This window comes from Mchenga conophoros, linkage group LG3, assembly GCF_057382185.1.
Source record: "Mchenga conophoros isolate Kocher_MC1m ecotype Shallow Benthic linkage group LG3, M_conophoros_male_GT1.1, whole genome shotgun sequence".
Classification (NCBI taxonomy): Eukaryota; Metazoa; Chordata; class Actinopteri; order Cichliformes; family Cichlidae; genus Mchenga; species Mchenga conophoros.
Genome location: NC_140528.1, coordinates 31,046,251 through 31,063,964, shown reverse-complemented (window position 1 = coordinate 31,063,964; position 17,714 = coordinate 31,046,251). Strand labels below are relative to the sequence as shown.

At 41.1% G+C, this 17,714-nt stretch overlaps 1 pseudogene; it reads left to right on the top strand.

Annotated features, from left to right (window-relative positions):
* The first annotated feature begins 3,013 nt into the window (after window positions 1–3,013).
* Window positions 3,014–4,356, top strand: LOC146578124 (uncharacterized; annotated as a pseudogene).
* Window positions 4,357–17,714: the final 13,358 nt, after the last annotated feature.

The window sequence follows — 17,714 nt, the reverse complement described above, 5'->3', positions numbered from 1 at the left end:
TTCTGACCTCCGTGTCCGAGCACACTTCCGGTAATCTCTTTACTGAGTTAGCTGCTGCTCCTGTTCTTTGGTCTCAATTCGAATAAAGATTGATCCAAAATACCCAAACCTTAATTTAGTGACGTCACGGCGCCTCGTTGAAGCCGTTGTTAGCTGTTACTCGGACCCGTGGGCAGGCGTCTGTGCACCGGCGCTGTAAGCTCCGCGGGCCGCTCCGGTTGGAAGTCAGGGTGGAGACCCCTTTAAGTTCCGCTCTTGTTTGCAATGCTGTGCTTTCGGCAAAGACAAAACAGCCACAACAAAAAAAGAGAGAACTTTAGCCACTACAGTATTTTGCGACACCACGAAACAAACAATAGCATAAAATGAAACGATAGACGTTTTTATATCGTCATCCGATATATATGTTATATCGAACAGCCCTAGGTGCAGGTGAGATGGACTCACCATCAGAACACGTCAAACCCACCACATACCCCCTTCGTCCGACTAAGGCCTGGGAGCCATCCAGCCAAACCTACTCCGCCCTCTGCCTGGCAGGCTCGGGAATCGGCCCGGAGCATGGGTGCCCTAGGCCAGATAGACTGACTGAACTTCTCTTGTTTGTCTCCTGTGGAAAGCACTCCATATAAAGCATAAGGAATGTCTGCTACACAGACCCAGAAGATCGTTAGGCTTGTTTGGCATGTACTGTAGAAATGCAAATCTACCCCGGAATGGCACAGGCTGTTCGTCTACAGTGACACAATCATTGAGGTTGAACCGCTGTCTGAATGCTGTTCTTGTTGTGTGAAAGTTTGAAGTTTGGGGTAGAAATACAAAAACTACAAATTTGTAAAATGTATAAAAAGCAAGTTAAAAATTAAACGCACCTTGATATCAAAAACACATTTTTGAGGAATAGCTGGAATATGAAACGACAAAGATTTTTCATTAATTCAATATTACAACAAAACAACTTCATCAATTGATTTTTTACCGCATCTGCATGTGAGGATTAATGGAGAGATGACATTTTTGTTCCCAGAAAAAAAAACACACACAGTTTGTTGTGTGAAGAAATCAAACATGAGCTGAAAAACAGTAAAGTTCCTAAAGAAAAACTGCTAAAGGAGGAAATATCCAGATTAGCTTTAATGCATCTATGATAAATAAACTGTATTTAAACTGTATGATACTTAGACTGACCCAGGGTCAGTGTAAAATACAATGCTAGCTGTGTGAAAGTTTGGCTCTTTTAATCCTACATGACAAACCTCAAGATGCACGTTTCAGAATCAGAAAGGGTTTTATTGCCAAATGTTGAGCAGGTTTACAACATTAGGAAATTGCTGCGGTACTTAGTGCAAACATACTGTCATATAACGCTTAAATAGACATGAAAATAAAAATAAGAATTAAAAGTGCTAAGTAGATAGATATATACATGAGTGCAGGTGGTGATCAGTGCCAAACATGGAATGATGCAGTGAACAGACAGACTCTGACAGACTGATGACCTGTCCAGTTGTACTCTACCTATGACTACTGGGACAGGCTCTAGCCCACCACACTCCCACTGTGAACCTGAATTGAATATTCCCAAGAAAATGAATGGATAGACTGACATTTGTTTTAATAGTTCTAGAAATCTGAGCTGTTGGTGTGTCCTTGGATTGTGTGGTAATAATATTAGAGCTGAATCTATAGCTGTGCGTGTTCATGGAGCTTGCGTTTTCACCTGCTGGACATCTGATCATACCTGACAAGTTTAACTGTCTTAAGAACATTGCAGAGGCTTTATTGACAGTATTTATCATTGTTGTGAGGAAACCAATAGCATTTGCATTTTCTGTTGTACAGTTGATACATTTGGTGTTATGGAGTTCTTCTTATGGATAAAAAGTGTCCTTTTTTGTTTCAAAATAGCTAATAACTATTCACTGATAGCTGCCAACATCTGCAAACAAATATAATTCTATAAAGTTGTTCTGTTTAATGTGTAACTGTTCATATAGAGCGTTATTAAATTTATTGCTAATGTAATCATATGGCACATTGACTTCTGAGGAAATTTTAGATGGCACTCATCATCAGAAATGTTGCCAACTCCTGCAAATAAACAATACAAAAGCAATAGCCTGTATTTAATTTATCTGCTGTATCTGCCGGGTACCCCCCTCGCGTCGAGAATTAACGTGCAGGGTACTCTTATGGAATACCTCGAGGTATTTCCCTGGCTGTCCATATTTATAGACATAAACTGCAGTGACAGGTATGATTTATTGGTCAATGGCAACGTACACAAACTGACACACATGTCATCCTAAGCACATGCAAACACTATTCAGTCCATACTTGTATAAACTCTTGTACAGTATACAGCAAATATCTGTTAATCACAGATCATGTAGCGCACACAAAGGCTTCCTGGGTTTCGGACTTTATTGATGGTGTTAGCAAAGCATCAATGAAGCCACTTTTCCTCCTCAAGAACACAATAATTGGAAAGTGTTACAATGCCATCAGCAGGTTCTCACGGCAACAGTAAAGTTGATGAGCAATTTTCTCAGCCACATTAAGCACATAGCTACAGGCATTCTATCAGGCATTCATTCAAGTTTATGAAAAGGAAGCAGCACAAGTACAAGAAAAAACAAAAGAGCAAAGTGCATCTGATTTGTGGCACAACTGTGGGGAAAATGCATTTTCGGATGTTATCAGTCCATCAATGGGCGTTGTCAGCAGTTATCAGCCCCATAACTGTGGCTCAGATTGGCCCTCCTGCACCTGCTAGCAGGCTCAGCAGTTTGTTATCACCAATCAGTGAGCCGGATCGCTGTGTCGCTGTTGGAGAGACGACCATCAATCCAGATCCAGTACAGACAGAATCTATTTTGATACAAACTGGTACAAAACTGGAAGCTGTTTTATCTTTTTCTTAAATACACGTGGCTGCTCCTTAACGATATTCAGCTAGAGGACCACATTACAGGTGTGTGTGTAAACATGAAACATCTGAAGTGTGTGGAAAATGACTACAGCACACCTCAGGACAAACAAGATGAAAATAATAATGAAAACCATCAGTGGTGCTGTTGCATTTTCATATCCACAAATGAAGTCCTCACTTCCCAGCTTCATTCAGACTGGTTCACCTGTCCCCAAACCAGGCAGTCACACCACTGTCTGAGAACATGATAATGTGACTTGCAGCAATTTTGGTTCAGAGACAGCAAACAGTAAGGCAAAGAGAGAAGATCTCAGCCTGTGGGATTCACTGAAAGATGTCATATAAATCCTCAGCACCATCCACAAACATTTGCATTATGTGCAAAGAACATGGAGAACATCGGTGTATGAACACAGCAGTACTTGTGTATATTGCAAAACCTGCATTAGGAAAACACACAAAAATCTATCCACCTTCCAGAGAAGTGGGCTGTAAGCAGCTAATCATTATTTATATTCATAAGTGTTGGGATTTCAGATTTCTTTCAAAATAGCTCATAATTGCTGTAAAATAGCTTTTATATTTTCTTGTTTTCTTTTTTGTTTTTTCCCATAATCCTTGTCTTTCTATAGCAAACCTGCTATAAGACGGCTTGGCCTGAGTCAGAGCTACATTTACCAGAGGATCACAGACCCATGCAGTAAACACAAGAGAGATAAACATGTTTGTGAACACAAGTTTGTTCTTATACATTTATTACTTAATGCCAGATTATTCTGATCTGATTTTAAAATGAAACATGTCCATGTAATGACTGCATTAACCTCATGGACCTGAGGTCAGGTTTAGGATATATTGTTCATTTCTCCAAGATATTTCAGATTGTTTGGACCTAAAAAGTAGAAAAAGTAAGAATTATCTTTGAATGGTGTTTTTGTTTTTATCTATTTCTAAATGCTTAGACTGGCCAAAATGGAAAGGATTAGAAATGAGTACATTGCAGGCACAGCTCATGTTTGAAAGTTTGAGAGGCTGAGACAGTTTGTACATGTGCACAGAGGGTTAGTGGATATATTGGAAAGAGAAGTATGAAGATGGAGCTACCATCACCAGCATGTCTCCATATGAGGGCAGTGGGTTGCATGTGGTTCATAAAAACAAATGTTGAATAACTTCTTATCGTTGCCTCTTTTTGGTAGGTCAGCTATGCAACTGCAGAGTTGCTTTTTGTGTCTGTGAACCCAAAGCTTGTCCTCTCTTAAAATCTGGGCTTTCTCTTGCTACAGCGGACGAGCCTCAGACAGCCTTTCAGTAGCTCTCCTTGAGCTGTTTCACCATCTCTCTTTAGAGTCCAGGTCTCTGTTGAGGGAGTTTGTGACACTTTGCGGTGGAAACACTGTCGGACTTTTCTGGAGGTCATTTAATTTAAGGTCAACATTTTCCAACCTGATATCTTAACGATATCAGAAATAAGTCATTCTGTTATACTGCTGTATCAGGTATTGATATAAATTCATGCTTCTGTTTGCTAATCCAAAAAAATCATTGTTGTCTTCATTTATTTACAATAATTCTTTAGTCATAAAACTTGTGTGTCATTCCTCAGTGATCCGTCACTTCCTCACAGTGAAGATGTTTGTACCGCACTCCTGCAAAGAAGATTCTGTAAGTAAACTGTTGACGGGACAATAAACAAATTTCACTTTGCAAAATGTTCTGCAGGGAAGGTGTGGTTGCTTCTTAGACTACCATGATCTGGATGACTGAGAACCTACACAGACACGTTCTGAAGGCTCCACACTTATTGTACTGATTTAACTGTGCTCATTGTCATCGAGCAAAGTTTGCTTTAATGTGTCTCTATTAACAACCCAAAGCATTTTTCCCACTATTTATAAAATGTAGAAGTCTTAAAATATATAATAAATAATATAAATATTGAAATATCATGTGATGTTGACATGTGTTGTTAGTGTTTGTATTTTCTGTAAATGTCTTTTTAATATAAATGCTTTGTTCCAGACAGACAGGGAGTCGCTATCAGGCTGTCCAAGCAAATCCACGACTGTAACAGGAGACTGAAGAAGATTGTAACGGAGTCCAACAGTCTGCAGTGGCCACCACAGTCCATGGTCTTCACATCACAAGGACAATTTCAACATGTCTGTGAAGTCTCCTTGCCCTTGTACTCATGCCTTGATGAACAAGTAGGTAGAGTTCAAATGTGGCTTTTCAGTGAATTTATAAGCGCAATTTACTGTTACTGCTGCTGTTTGTGTTTTGTCAGGTTTTTTCATGAATATTTCTCAGACAGAAGAAGGTGATATTCCAACGGACCTGAAAAGGAGAGCCATTGATGTCTTACATTTGAAGACCAGAGCATCTGAAGAAAAGCTCTGACTCCAACGTGAGATGGACGCTGTGATTCATCATCTCCACCAGCAACACAATTATCTGCATTTATCAAGAGACGACACTCAGGACCCTGGTTCCACAGCTGTTCTTCTTCACAGCATCATCCAGTTAGAGAGGAAACTGTATAATGCAATAACGATGTTCCAGCGTCATGTTGCCTCCACATGTTTACCTGCCACAGTTTAACTCAGTGTCTCAGACAGTCGTGTCACCTGATCTGCATGTTTTGCTGTACGATGACGTCATCGTGACATTGACGAGGAGGGCGAGAAAAACTAGTTTTGTCCTGCAGATGGCGATCTTGCAACATGTTCAGAGAGCTGACACTTTGATGATGCTGGTCTACTCAACATACTTTTAGCCTGGGTTGAACTATATATGAGCAGCTTCCACTCTGCTTTCACTGTTAAATACACTTGTTGGATTTCACTTGGAGAAGTTGAAAAATAAATATTTTATTGCAAAATTATTTGTTGGTTTGTTGGTTCCTTCCCTTGCTCCCTTTCCTGATTTCCCTCTGTTTGTTTGTCACTGTATACAACCTGTGTACTCCAGGCATTGTAAATAAAGAGCAATTTTTGCACTCCTTGCATCTCTGTGTGTTTTTTAAATCAAATCAAATCACTTTTATTGTCACAGCACATGTGCAGATACACTGGTACAGCACATGCAAGTGAAATTCTTGTGTGCGAGCTTCACAAGCAAGAGAGGAAAAAATACAATACAATAACATAAGAACTAGAAAAATATAAGAATGGTTAAATCTGAGAATTATAAGAATAAATACATGTACAAATATAGGAGTGTATGTATATCTACGCGTGTGTGTGTGTGTGTGTGTGTGTGTGTGTGTGTGTGTGTGTGTGTGTGTGTGTGTGTGTGTGTGTGTTTATATACATATATATAAAATAAAATAGTTGGAAATTTGCAAACAAGTAGCATTAATGTACAGTATGGAGTGCATAATGTTGAAGTTCCAGTAGTGGAGGTGAGGTGTCTTATGAAGTGTTCAGCATTCTGATGGCCTGATGGAGAAAGCTGTCTCTCAGTCTGCTGGTTCGGGACCGGATATTGCAGTACCTGTTGCCTGATGGAAGTAGTCTGAACAGTTTATGGCTGGGGTGACTGGAGTCTTTGATGATCCTCCCCTCTTTCCTCAGGCACCGCTTCCTGTAGATGTCCTGGAGGGAGGGAAGCTCACCTCCACTGTTTCCTGTTCCCCTGATTCTGCTTCCTGTTGGATAGTTTGTTTGGAATAACATGTTCGTATAGGTTTAAATGAACTTCAAATTGTAATCCACTCACAAAACTGTCTCATTTTATTGGAACGATCCACATTTGCATCCATTCACGCTACATTTGACATCTGAACACGTTTGTACACATGATGAAAGGACAGATGGTGTTTGTGTGTCCTTCTTAAACTTAGTGTGAATGTTTCATCATGTAGAACTACTTAGAACAAAGTCTTTGGAACATTTGGAGAACATGTTTAGGAAAGTAACATCCTGGTAGAACATTTTCTTAAAGCAAAGCAGAGCTGCAACATGACTGTGAGGATTCAGAAGAATAAAGTCAGAATACTTTATTATTGTGAAGACTAAAGTGCACCTTAATGCTGCCGATGAACACACATGTTCTTTGTGAAAGCATGTGTGAGCACAGCTGACATGCACCACACTGACCCCACTCGCCCCGTTTCTTCATCCACTTCTTGCTCTTGTGCTTGAAATGAGACGCAGACGCAGCAAAAGGAAGAGGCTCTAAAATCCACAAAAAGGGGGTGTAAGAGCCAAAGTCCATGTTTATGTTTTTCCTTTTTGTTTTGGTGGCACAGGTGTATAGCTTTACCTGCGTCTCAGGTGATGGTATGTGGGTGTGGTCACAGTCTATTTACCTGATGTTGGTGTTCGTAGCAGGTGTGTTGGGTGAGTGGTTTGTGGGCAAACGTTTCTGTTGACCGTCATTTTTTGGCACACCAGTTAATCCATGCGCTATTTGTAAATTGATTGAAAGCGCAAATGTTTGTTTTTGTTTTGTTCTTAAAATAAATGCGCAAAGTACAAGTACGACTCATTATGGATTATTGGAGGCGCGTCACAGGGACACAACCAACTCAGCCGGCCGCGGCTTTATTTACGGATGAAAGTCGCAACAGGGGGCTCGTTAGATCAGGATATTGGATGTGATCCATAGAAAACATGGATAATACACCACTTTATTTGAAGACATAGCATCTGTAGCACTGCCTCAGTTCTGGACTCCTCTGGGCTCTGTGCACCTAAAGAAAAGGTCAAAGGTCAGCAGCACAATTCTTCATTTACAAACAACAGTCGCACAAACTATACTATTATTTTCCTCCAATTACAACTTTTCACTTGCAGAAATGGTCCTGTGTGATTTCCAGGCTGTGATATAAAAACTAGTTCCTAATGGCAGCGATTTACTCAGTAAACATGTGTTTCCTTCACCAACCTCACACACAGATCCAATAAGATCAGGAAGTGGGCAGTATAGTACAATATGTGTTATTCTGTACTGTACTGCCCAAACTAAAGATCTGCTGAAGTGTTGGAAATGATTCAGATGTTTATTTTGGACGATACAGCAGAAGATCAGACATGAAAGTGGAGATAACACAGAAGACCTGCAGCAAAGGGTCAGAGGTCAGACTGGGCCACTGGATTCAACAATGAGCCAATGAGCATCTTGTCAAGCAGTGACTAAAGCAGAGCCCTGACATTCTGACATTTATCACACAGTTAGAACAAATGTCTGCTGATGACTTCATCTCATGAAATGACTGATAGATGTCAGTTCATTGATCAGCTGAGCTGCTGATCTTCATCATCACAGAAACATTCAGCTTGTTTCAATCAGTAAATAACTCCCACTACTCTCAGTTTGAACTGTTCCCACTCAAAATGCTGTGAGAACAATGATCAATCACTATCAAACCAATAAAGACAAAAATGCTGATTTCACAGGAACTTTGTTGGAGAAGCTGTAAAGACATGAAACTGGTGGAGATCCCAAACCAGTTGATAGTGCTGATTATTCCAAATAAAGCTGTTTTCCATTTGAGATGAAATGACTTTCTGTCCTGATATATAATAAAGATGTTAGTTGTTTTTGAGCCCCTGTATTAAAAGTAGATCCAGTTTAAAGTAAGCTTGAGTTTGATGTCTTTATGTCAAAGCTGCTCATGATGTTGAACTGCTGATGGAATAAAAACAGTGAAAAATCTGCCTCAATATAAAAGCTTGTAGTCCAGACTTAAATGTAGCCTATTGTTAGCTGAGGTCCACACACGGTGTTTGACAGTGTAAACTGTGTGAAAGAGCTGTTGGTGGAGCTCACTAGGATGAGCAGGTGACCATGTGTCACAAGGTGGAGAGCAGCTGGCCTGGCTTTGATTCTGACCCGGGCCACGTCCCCTTTCTCTCTCCCTCTGCTTTGCTGTCACTTATCTTCACTGCTCTGTAAATAAAGCTGAAAAAGGCCCCAAATCAAAGAAATCTGCCTGCAGCCTCTGAAATGTCTTCTGTTTCCTTCCAGAGGCCGACGGCTTCTTCACCGTCAGGCCATTAGCATATTTCATTGTGCATGAGTTGCTGTATTTTACTATTTTTACTATTTTAATATTGTACAGTGTTTGTTCTTGCATGTTTTTATTATAATTATTGTTGACTCCGCCCCTCCCTGATTATGAACTTGACACACCTGGGATGTCTCAGAGGCCAATAAGAGGGCCTGGCAGGTCAGGGGAAAGAGGGCAGCAGACATGGCGAAATAGGAGTGGCAGGTGACGGCTGCAAGCGGCGGCAGCGGCACCGTTGGCGCTGGAGCTGGAGCACGGGGTTGGTGCAAGTTGCCATGCAGTACGTGGCAAGGGCATACGACGCTTAGCGAGCGAAGAGGAAGAGGGAGCTGTGCTGTTGCTGGAATAGCTGGAGGCCAGAGGACGCTACGGTGGGGGATTAGTTAGCAGTGGGACAGCGCCCTACCTCCAACGGCGAGACCATAGTGCTGGTGTGCTACAGAAAAGCAGCGGGCAGCGTTAGGAGCTTTGCCCATACGGGCACGTCGGAGCAGAGAGACTGACAGGACAGCCGAGGACGCCGCCGGGTTTTCCTTGCCCCGCTCCGATTGACTGGATTTTAACGTTGTGGTTGTCGCCACCCGGACTTTTAGTGACTTAACGCCGTGGCAGATGCCACCGGATTTTTAGTGTTTATGTTTTATTGATTTTTATTGTGTTCTCTCTGGCCAGGGTTGTTTTAATTGCTTTTACATTTTTAACTGTTTTTGTATGATAAATTACATTTTAGTGATACAGTTTTTATATCCTTCTATTCCCTTGGCTGCTCCACTGCTCTGTCTGTTGTTTGGAGGGTTTCTGTTAACATATTCATTGTGTGTACTCAGTCGTCTTTGTGTATTAGAATCAGCTGTTCTTCCCTCCTGTGTGTGATTATCTGATTACCTTGTGTGTGTATATATAGTGGGTGTCGGTCCGTGCTCGTTGTCGGCTCGTCTGTGTTCCATGGTGTCCTGTTTGTTAGTCTGCGTCTCGCTGCCTTTCACCCCGTTTCATGATGGTTTCAAGTTTTCTCTTTAGTTTTTCCCAGTTTAGGTTCCTTTCAGTAATTTCTCATGCTTCGTTGCGTGCGGCAGCAACCACAGCCTCCCAGACACTGTTCAGAGAGGGCCCATCCATCTGGCCCATCAAGACTCACTCTCATTTCATCAGTCCATAAAACCTTAGAAAAACCAGTCTTGAGATATTTCTTGGCCCAGTCTTGACGTTTCAGCTTGTGTGTCTTGTTCAGTGGTGGTCGTCTTTCAGCCTTTCTTACCTTGGCCATGTCTCTGAGTATTGCACACCTTGTGCTTTTGGGCACTCCAGTGATGTTGCAGCTCTGAAATATGGCCAAACTGGTGGCAAGTGGCATCTTGGCAGCTGCACGCTTGACTTTTCTCAGTTCATGGGCAGTTATTTTGCGCCTTGGTTTTTCCACACGCTTCTTGCGACCCTGTTGGGGGAAAACTCTGTAAAAGACCCAGGAGAAATAAAGACACAATGAGACAAAGTTACTTTTTATGCTTTAACGTGCACACGGGTAAGCTGTTCAGAACAACTCACAACGTGTACAGAGGCTGGGCACTTTTTATAGGAAAGACAGTGAGAACAGGATAAGAAAATACAAAACAGATAAAATAAACAACTCCATATGTGGCGCTAGTCTCGTCAGCAGAGAGCTGGGAGAAAGCTGTGAGAGATAAAACAATCTAAAACAATATGTCCCAAAACAATATGTCTTTGCTGAGAAAGTCTAAAAAGATCATTCTAAACTAATCTAACCATAGACAAAAGGGCATGCTTGCACATTTAAAAGAAGGTAAAGAAACATAGAATCATTTTTCCTGTAACATTCCCTCCTGTTTAACTTATTTTAAATGTATACAACAATTGTCTGTGAAGGTTATTTATTAAGTATCTTAAGCAATTTTTTAATTTTCAAAATGTCAGCATAGCAGAAATGGAAATCATTTGGTCTAAAGAATAAAACAAAATAAAATAATAAAAAGAACAAAGAAAATCATAGTAAATGAAAATCATAGTAAATGAAATAACAAGTGGAATAAACAAGAAAAAATAATAAAACTAAACTACAAAAAATAAAGGATAAAAACCTTATATTTTAAAACGAAAACTTACAAAAAATAAAAGGATGAAAAGTAAAATGAAAACTTTATATTTAAAAATGATGAAAGCCTAATATGTAAAATGAAAACTTCAAAAAATACAAGGATGAAAACCTTATATTTTAAAATGATGCAAACCTTAAATTGAAAACTTTATATGTAAAATAATGAAAACTTCATATTTAAAATGAAAACTTTATGTTTAAAACTGAAGACTTCAAAAAAATAAGAGTATGAAAACGTTATAAAAATGAAAAACTTTATGTTTAAAAGTCAAGACTTCAAAAAAATAAAAGCATGAAAACTTGCATAACCTACTAATGTTTTAATCAGTGCATGATCACTTGACAAGTCATTTTTAATCACCACGTCATTTATTAGCAGCTAGTACAAGTTCTCCTCTAACAGAATTGCAACGGGATGTTGTTCTTCTTCAGGCACGGCAACATAAGCAGTCATTGTAGTTGTTATCATCTGTGAAATCATTACTCTTAGGCATGGCAACACACACAACACTAATATGAGCAGTGCTATCATGATGAGACCTAGAAGGAAAAATGGCTTTGCTACAGCAGCCAGCCATGAACCGCTGAACAGCCAGTCAAGCCAGCTTTGTGCTGTAGCTGCTCCAGGTGTGTGTTCAGTGACATATTTTTGCAGAGCGGTCAAATTCTGCAAAGCTTCATAAATGTCTCCTCCAGTTTCGTATCCATCAGGGATAAAAGTGCAACATGTTTCCCCGATCAGCTTGCAAACTCCTCCTTGTGATGCTGTTAGCAGGTCTAGTGTCAGTCTGTTCTGCAGCACCATCGTTCTGATGGCCTGCTGTTCTCCTGCTAAGGCGGTTCCCAGGGTCTTAGTCAAGTTGATGTGTCGTAGCAGAGCATATCGGTTGATTTCCACATGATCCCGCACCTCGGCAACTCCAATGCCGGGGATCAAGCTCTGTAAGAATTTCACTCCTCCTCAGATGCGAAACTCTGGTTCCTTTACTGCTTGGTGCCGTCCGTGCACATCCTGTCTGGTACTGAGTCTTTGTTTGTAGTATCATCCAGTAGATAGGTGAGTAGGCAGCTCCCCCACTGCCCGCGATCCATTGTTCATCACACATACTGGCAGTTGCGCTGCGTTCAGCTTGTTCAGTAGAATTACATCAGGCAGTTGGTCTGAGACTTGGGGCCAGGTCAGTAGGTATGTCTGTCCGGAACAGTTCACGTTTGTGAGTGATGATGACCTCCAGGTTGCTTTCGCTGGGATGCTGTAGTTGGCTTTGGACCAAAGAGTACCGTAGCCTGGATGTGTTGCCAGGCCCAACAGGCACCAACTGCGATCTTCAGGTATGCTGTACGGCCACAGGCCAGACGTCTGTGAGGATAGGGGCATATGGGTACATGCATAGCAGTCAGTTTTGTTATTCAAGTGAGCTGTAGTGTTCATAAACTGCCACCAGAAGTTAGTGGCGTAGCCATGGGGAAACTTGGTGTACTTTCCTTTGTCATACAGTGTCTGCCTTTTCTCCATATAGCGTGACTTGTTGTCCCTCATGGAAGCAAAGGTGAGGAGCCCGGCCAGGGTCAGGGCCGCTGCAGTTGATAAGAGCCACCACCTCATGACGACGGAACACACCCTCCTGTCGCGAGTAGACCCCCCGGCCAGGAAAGCTGACCCCTCCACCGGGCGAGATCACAACAAGTAGGCAAGCCTGCCGTCAGCTGTGTTTAGATGGCTTCACTGACACGCCTGCAGTGACTCTGATGGATCCAGGATGGTCGTTCCGCAATTTTGCAAGCGGTCGGTGTAGTGAGGAGGACTTGGTATGGCCCCTCCCACCTGGGTGTGCTCCAGTTTTTCCTTTGGAGCACCTTGATCAGAACCCAGTCACCGGGCTTTAGTCTGCAAGACACTGGAGAAACATCATCAGGTTGTTGATTATGTACAATGATCTCTTTGTTTTCTAACAGCTTAGACATCCATTCTGCTAATGTGTTTTCTCTGATTGCTTTGTCTATTGGTTGACTGGTAATAGGCAGTGGAAACGGCCTGCCATGAATGATTTCAAATGGAGTTAGTTTATGGGAGCCTTGTGTTAAGCGCATCCACATTTTCACTAAACCCAAACATTCAGGCCACGGCCTTCCTGTTTCTGCCATGCATTTCCTGAGCCTTTGTTTTATAGTGCCGTTAGTTCTCTCTACAAGGCCTGCGCTCTGAGGGTGATAAGCACAGTGGTGTTTTATGCTGAAACCGAGTGCTTCAGAGACCTTAGTGATGACATCATTTACAAAATGAGTGCCGTTGTCTGACCGTATCAAAGCTGGGATGCCATATGTGGGTATGAAGTGATTGCACAGGCACTTTGCTACTGAAATTGCATCTGCCTTTTTCACTGGATAGATTTCCGGCCACTTTGAGAACACGTCTATAACCACTAGGGCGTATTTTGACCCTTGACATTCGCTTAGTTCAATAAAATCCATATGAATTGTGTGAAAAGGATGAGGCGGAGTTGGAAAACGGCCTCTTTGTGGTCGCAGGTTACCCTGAGCATTATATTTTTGACACGTCATGCATGTTCTGACAAATTGTTTTGCTGAAGTTTCAAAATTTACAGTGTAAAAATGAGAGTTGACAATACAGGTCATTCCCCCCGATGACAAATGCGTACAGCCATGAGTCACTAATGCCGCCATTTTGTGGAGGAATTTTGGCAACACTGGCTTGCCATAACACATCATTAAATCGTTTGTCAGAACTGCACCGTGTTTTAGCCAGTTTGCCTGCTCTGCTGTGCTCGCTGCTTTTTGTTCACTTTGCAACACATCCAGTGGAATCTGATGTGTGTTTACTGCCATCAATGTCATGTTTGTCTTTTGTGCCGCCTGTTTTGCGGCTCTGTCAGCAAAATTGTTGCCTGTAGTAATAAAAGAGCCATCAGTTTTGTGTGCTGCACATTTACACAATGCGAGTTGTTGTGGTAAATTTATTACAGTCAGCAGGCGTTGTAAGAGGCTTGCATGCTGGACTGGTTTACCGGTTGATGTAATCATTCCTCTGTTTTGCCAGAGCTTTGCGAAATGATGCACAGCAGAGAAAACATACTGGCTGTCTGTATGTATGTTTATTAGTTTGTCTTTGTGTATTTAGCTTTCGCGTATTACAGCTATCAGCTCAGCGCTCTGTGCAGAACATGAAGAAGAAAATGGTTTTGCTTCTATTATTTTACTATCTGTGGTTACTGCGTAACCTACACAATTTCGGCCTGTGCTGTAAAGTCAAATGCTGTTCTCCTAGCTTCCACACTTGCTGATCATAAGGTGGATCTGGGCCTGGAGTTTGTTTAAATCTCAGAATGTTGTGATACTCGGTCGGTTTCTGGCACTCAGGTGTAATACCAGAAAAGAATGGCATGACTGCTATCTTAAGTTTTGTCAGAGCGTCTCTACCTAGCAAATTTACTGGACACAACGGGTCATATATGCATTTAATAAAGCACCTGCGGCCACTTGCTGTGTGTACTAGTTCTAAAAGGGCAGTTAATTGTTGTACAGTTGTGTGGCCTGAAGCTGACTTTACAACTAATTTGTCCTCTACTCCTACAATCTCGTGGGAAGTGACCTTCCTCTCCACGGTTCTAGCAGGCGTTGTCTCTATGTTATCTGCTGTTTCTGCGTGGCTGTCTGCAGCCTTAGTGTTTGTGACTTTGCTCGCCTCTCTGTTCCTGATAGCCACCTGTGGATTAGTGTTTTAGTCTATTGTCAACAGTCAGCCTTATTTTGAAGTTACAGAAAGCTTCTTCTTTTTTGTTTGTCTTGGTTTGGGAGAATAGATGCAACACTACATTTTCACTTAAGGCAGTTTTGAATAATTTCTAGTTTTTCAAACAATTCATGGATCTCACACATTTCAAACTTTCAAGTTAGGGTTGTTTCCCATTTATACATATATATATTTAACTTTGCATTGCTCACAGCTCATAGCTCACAGCTCTAAACCTAGGCATTTTTCAATCATATGCCTAATCACTATGTGTCACTGTGATTCTCAAGTATTGTCACAAGTTCGTTTAAATTCGTTTCCAAAACCAACAAAATAATCAAACAAAAACAAAAAACATAAACGTGTCAGGACACAAAAGAAAAAAGAAAAATGCTGCCACCCGAACAAGGCAGAAGTCTACATATGTTGGCTTGTAATAGCATGCAGCTTGTAACATGGTAGACTAATGTGCCTGTGTTAATTCAGCTCCATATTATTGTGTGAAGTTGCACTGGGTTGGGAGTGGTTTTGTGTGTGTCACATTTTTGGTGAGCCAATGGCTGGAATGAGGTTGGACTAATTAGAGGCAGGTGTACTTGATTGCACTGATACACTGGTCTACATATAGCCCACACTACAAACACTGCTGTTTTGTTTTGTCTCTCTGTGCAGGTATGTAATGTGATGAAATCAGATATGATTGGGATGGACGGGTTTTGCCCTATGAATTTTATATTAAGTGTGTCGTTTTTGTCTCTCTGTGCAGTCCAGGGCCTATTATATGCCACAGCCTAAAGGCAGCAGAGTTGCAGAGGCTTGAGTGACCACTGACTATATGCTTGCAGGGTGGTGGGTCTCCAAGGACAACTTCTAACCCTGTTAGAGGCAACATGTGGGGTGTAACTTGGCTGTGTGGCATAGCTGGCTCTGGCCTTGGGACTGTGTGTTTTTATACAATTCTTAAGTGGGACACTGGACTGTTTTATCTTTTATCTCTTGATATATTTTTTGTCAATAAATTATCTTTTAGAATTTTATTGACTGACATCTTTTTGCCCATGACAGAGACGGTTGGTCAGACCTAGAGTCTTTCTTCTGCTCTAAAAGAAACAAATAAATAAAAAGAAAAGAAAATGTGGAACATGCTCATCAGCTTAGCAGTGTCTACATATTTAATTCAGCTTCTCAATCCTGTAGTTTTAGCTGTTGTCTACAGGGTTTTGCTTATTGGTTGTTATTATAGGTGTGCTCTATATCTCAGCAATGTGTCATTCTAGGATGATAAGTTTCAAGCTGGTCAAGTGCCTCTATGCACTTCATTAGTTTAGTTATTCTCCGTATTGTCTTCATCTCACATGTCATTACACTGAGTTTCAGCAAACCTTAAGCTTGATGCAGACTACTGCTTAACAATTATTCACCTCACATCATAACCGATTAAGGTGCCTCTTCATATTAATATTGTCATTGTTAATATTATCCTCTTTGTCTTATATGACAGCAATGGCATATTATAATGTTTTATCAGTGTGTACCACTATACTACTACTGAGCCAATTTGATAGTTAGGATCATCTTATTCAGCAAACAGATAATTTAGAATTCATCCAATCTGCGGTCACATTTGTTCTCTCTGTTGCATGGCGGACCAGGCAGTTCTATTATAATATATTATTTATATTTTATTTTGTATCCATCAAGGGCTTCAGATGACCTGCAGAATCATCCTTTTCCCAAGGTGGAGACAGTTACCTTTTCACACACTGTCCTTGGCTGAACAGTGACACAGCCTTAATATACCTTATTAAAATATTTTCGTGTGAATTATTTGCTTTATATTCATATGGGTTATTTAGACCAAAATACTTAATTTTTGTCATGGTCCCTGTGCCTCACCAGCTGATCCCATATTAGGCAACATGTGTTTCTCTCTCTCTCTCTGCGTAATCGCGAGCCCTACTTAAGATGGCAGCACTGTGCTATTCGTCACTGGATCGTTGAGCTATCAGCGTCAGTCGCTCAGTAGTTTGAGAATCAGAATCTGTGAGTTGTTTCCGTCTGTTCATCTATAACTAAGGTTTCTGTGTACAGATCTTTCCCTACCTGCCTGTCATCTCATGGAGGAGTGTTGGGATTTGTGTAACCCAGTTGTGGAGAGAGCCGAGTGATTCTTTGGAGCACGTCTGATCCCCTTCCTTTCCCTCATGGACCCCGGAGCCCTGGACCCCCCTCCCCTCCAGCACGTTGTATATAGTATCAACTGGTGTTGTCTGTATCAATAAACTGTCTTCAAGGATTTCTGGTCTGCGCCTGAGTCCGTTAACTAAACGTGACAATTTTGGTTTACAAGGGCCTGATATCCACTTACAAGGACATTATACTGCTACTGTTCTATCAAACTTTTAAACGAATATTGTCATATGTGGCTCTTATTTTTCTTAAAAACAAAAAAAGGTAAAAAAAACCCCAAAAACTGGCAGTTCTTTGTTTTTACATTGATCGGGCCCCAATATGCCAAAATATCAAAGAGAAATTAAAATCGCATGCCATGGAAGAGTTCAGGTCTTAGGACTTTAAAACAAAAGTTTTAAAATCAGATCAGTGGTCGAACCCAAAAGCCACAGGAACATCACAAGTCTATCATGATTTTAATTAAAAATAGACTTCAATAAAACAAACCAAAAAACATATCAGAAGAATAAAAGCTGCATCTTTGCTCATGCATGCTCGAAACCCAGGGAACAAAGGAGAGAGAGAGAGTGAGGGAGCAATTAAAACAATTTAACTGTTAGAAATAGGCCCTGAAATCAAATGAGAAGATAATTTTGATGTACTCGGAAGAAGAGTTGATGAAAAGGAAGCTCACCCTGAAACTAATGTAAGGTAGGTTATAGCTGTGCCG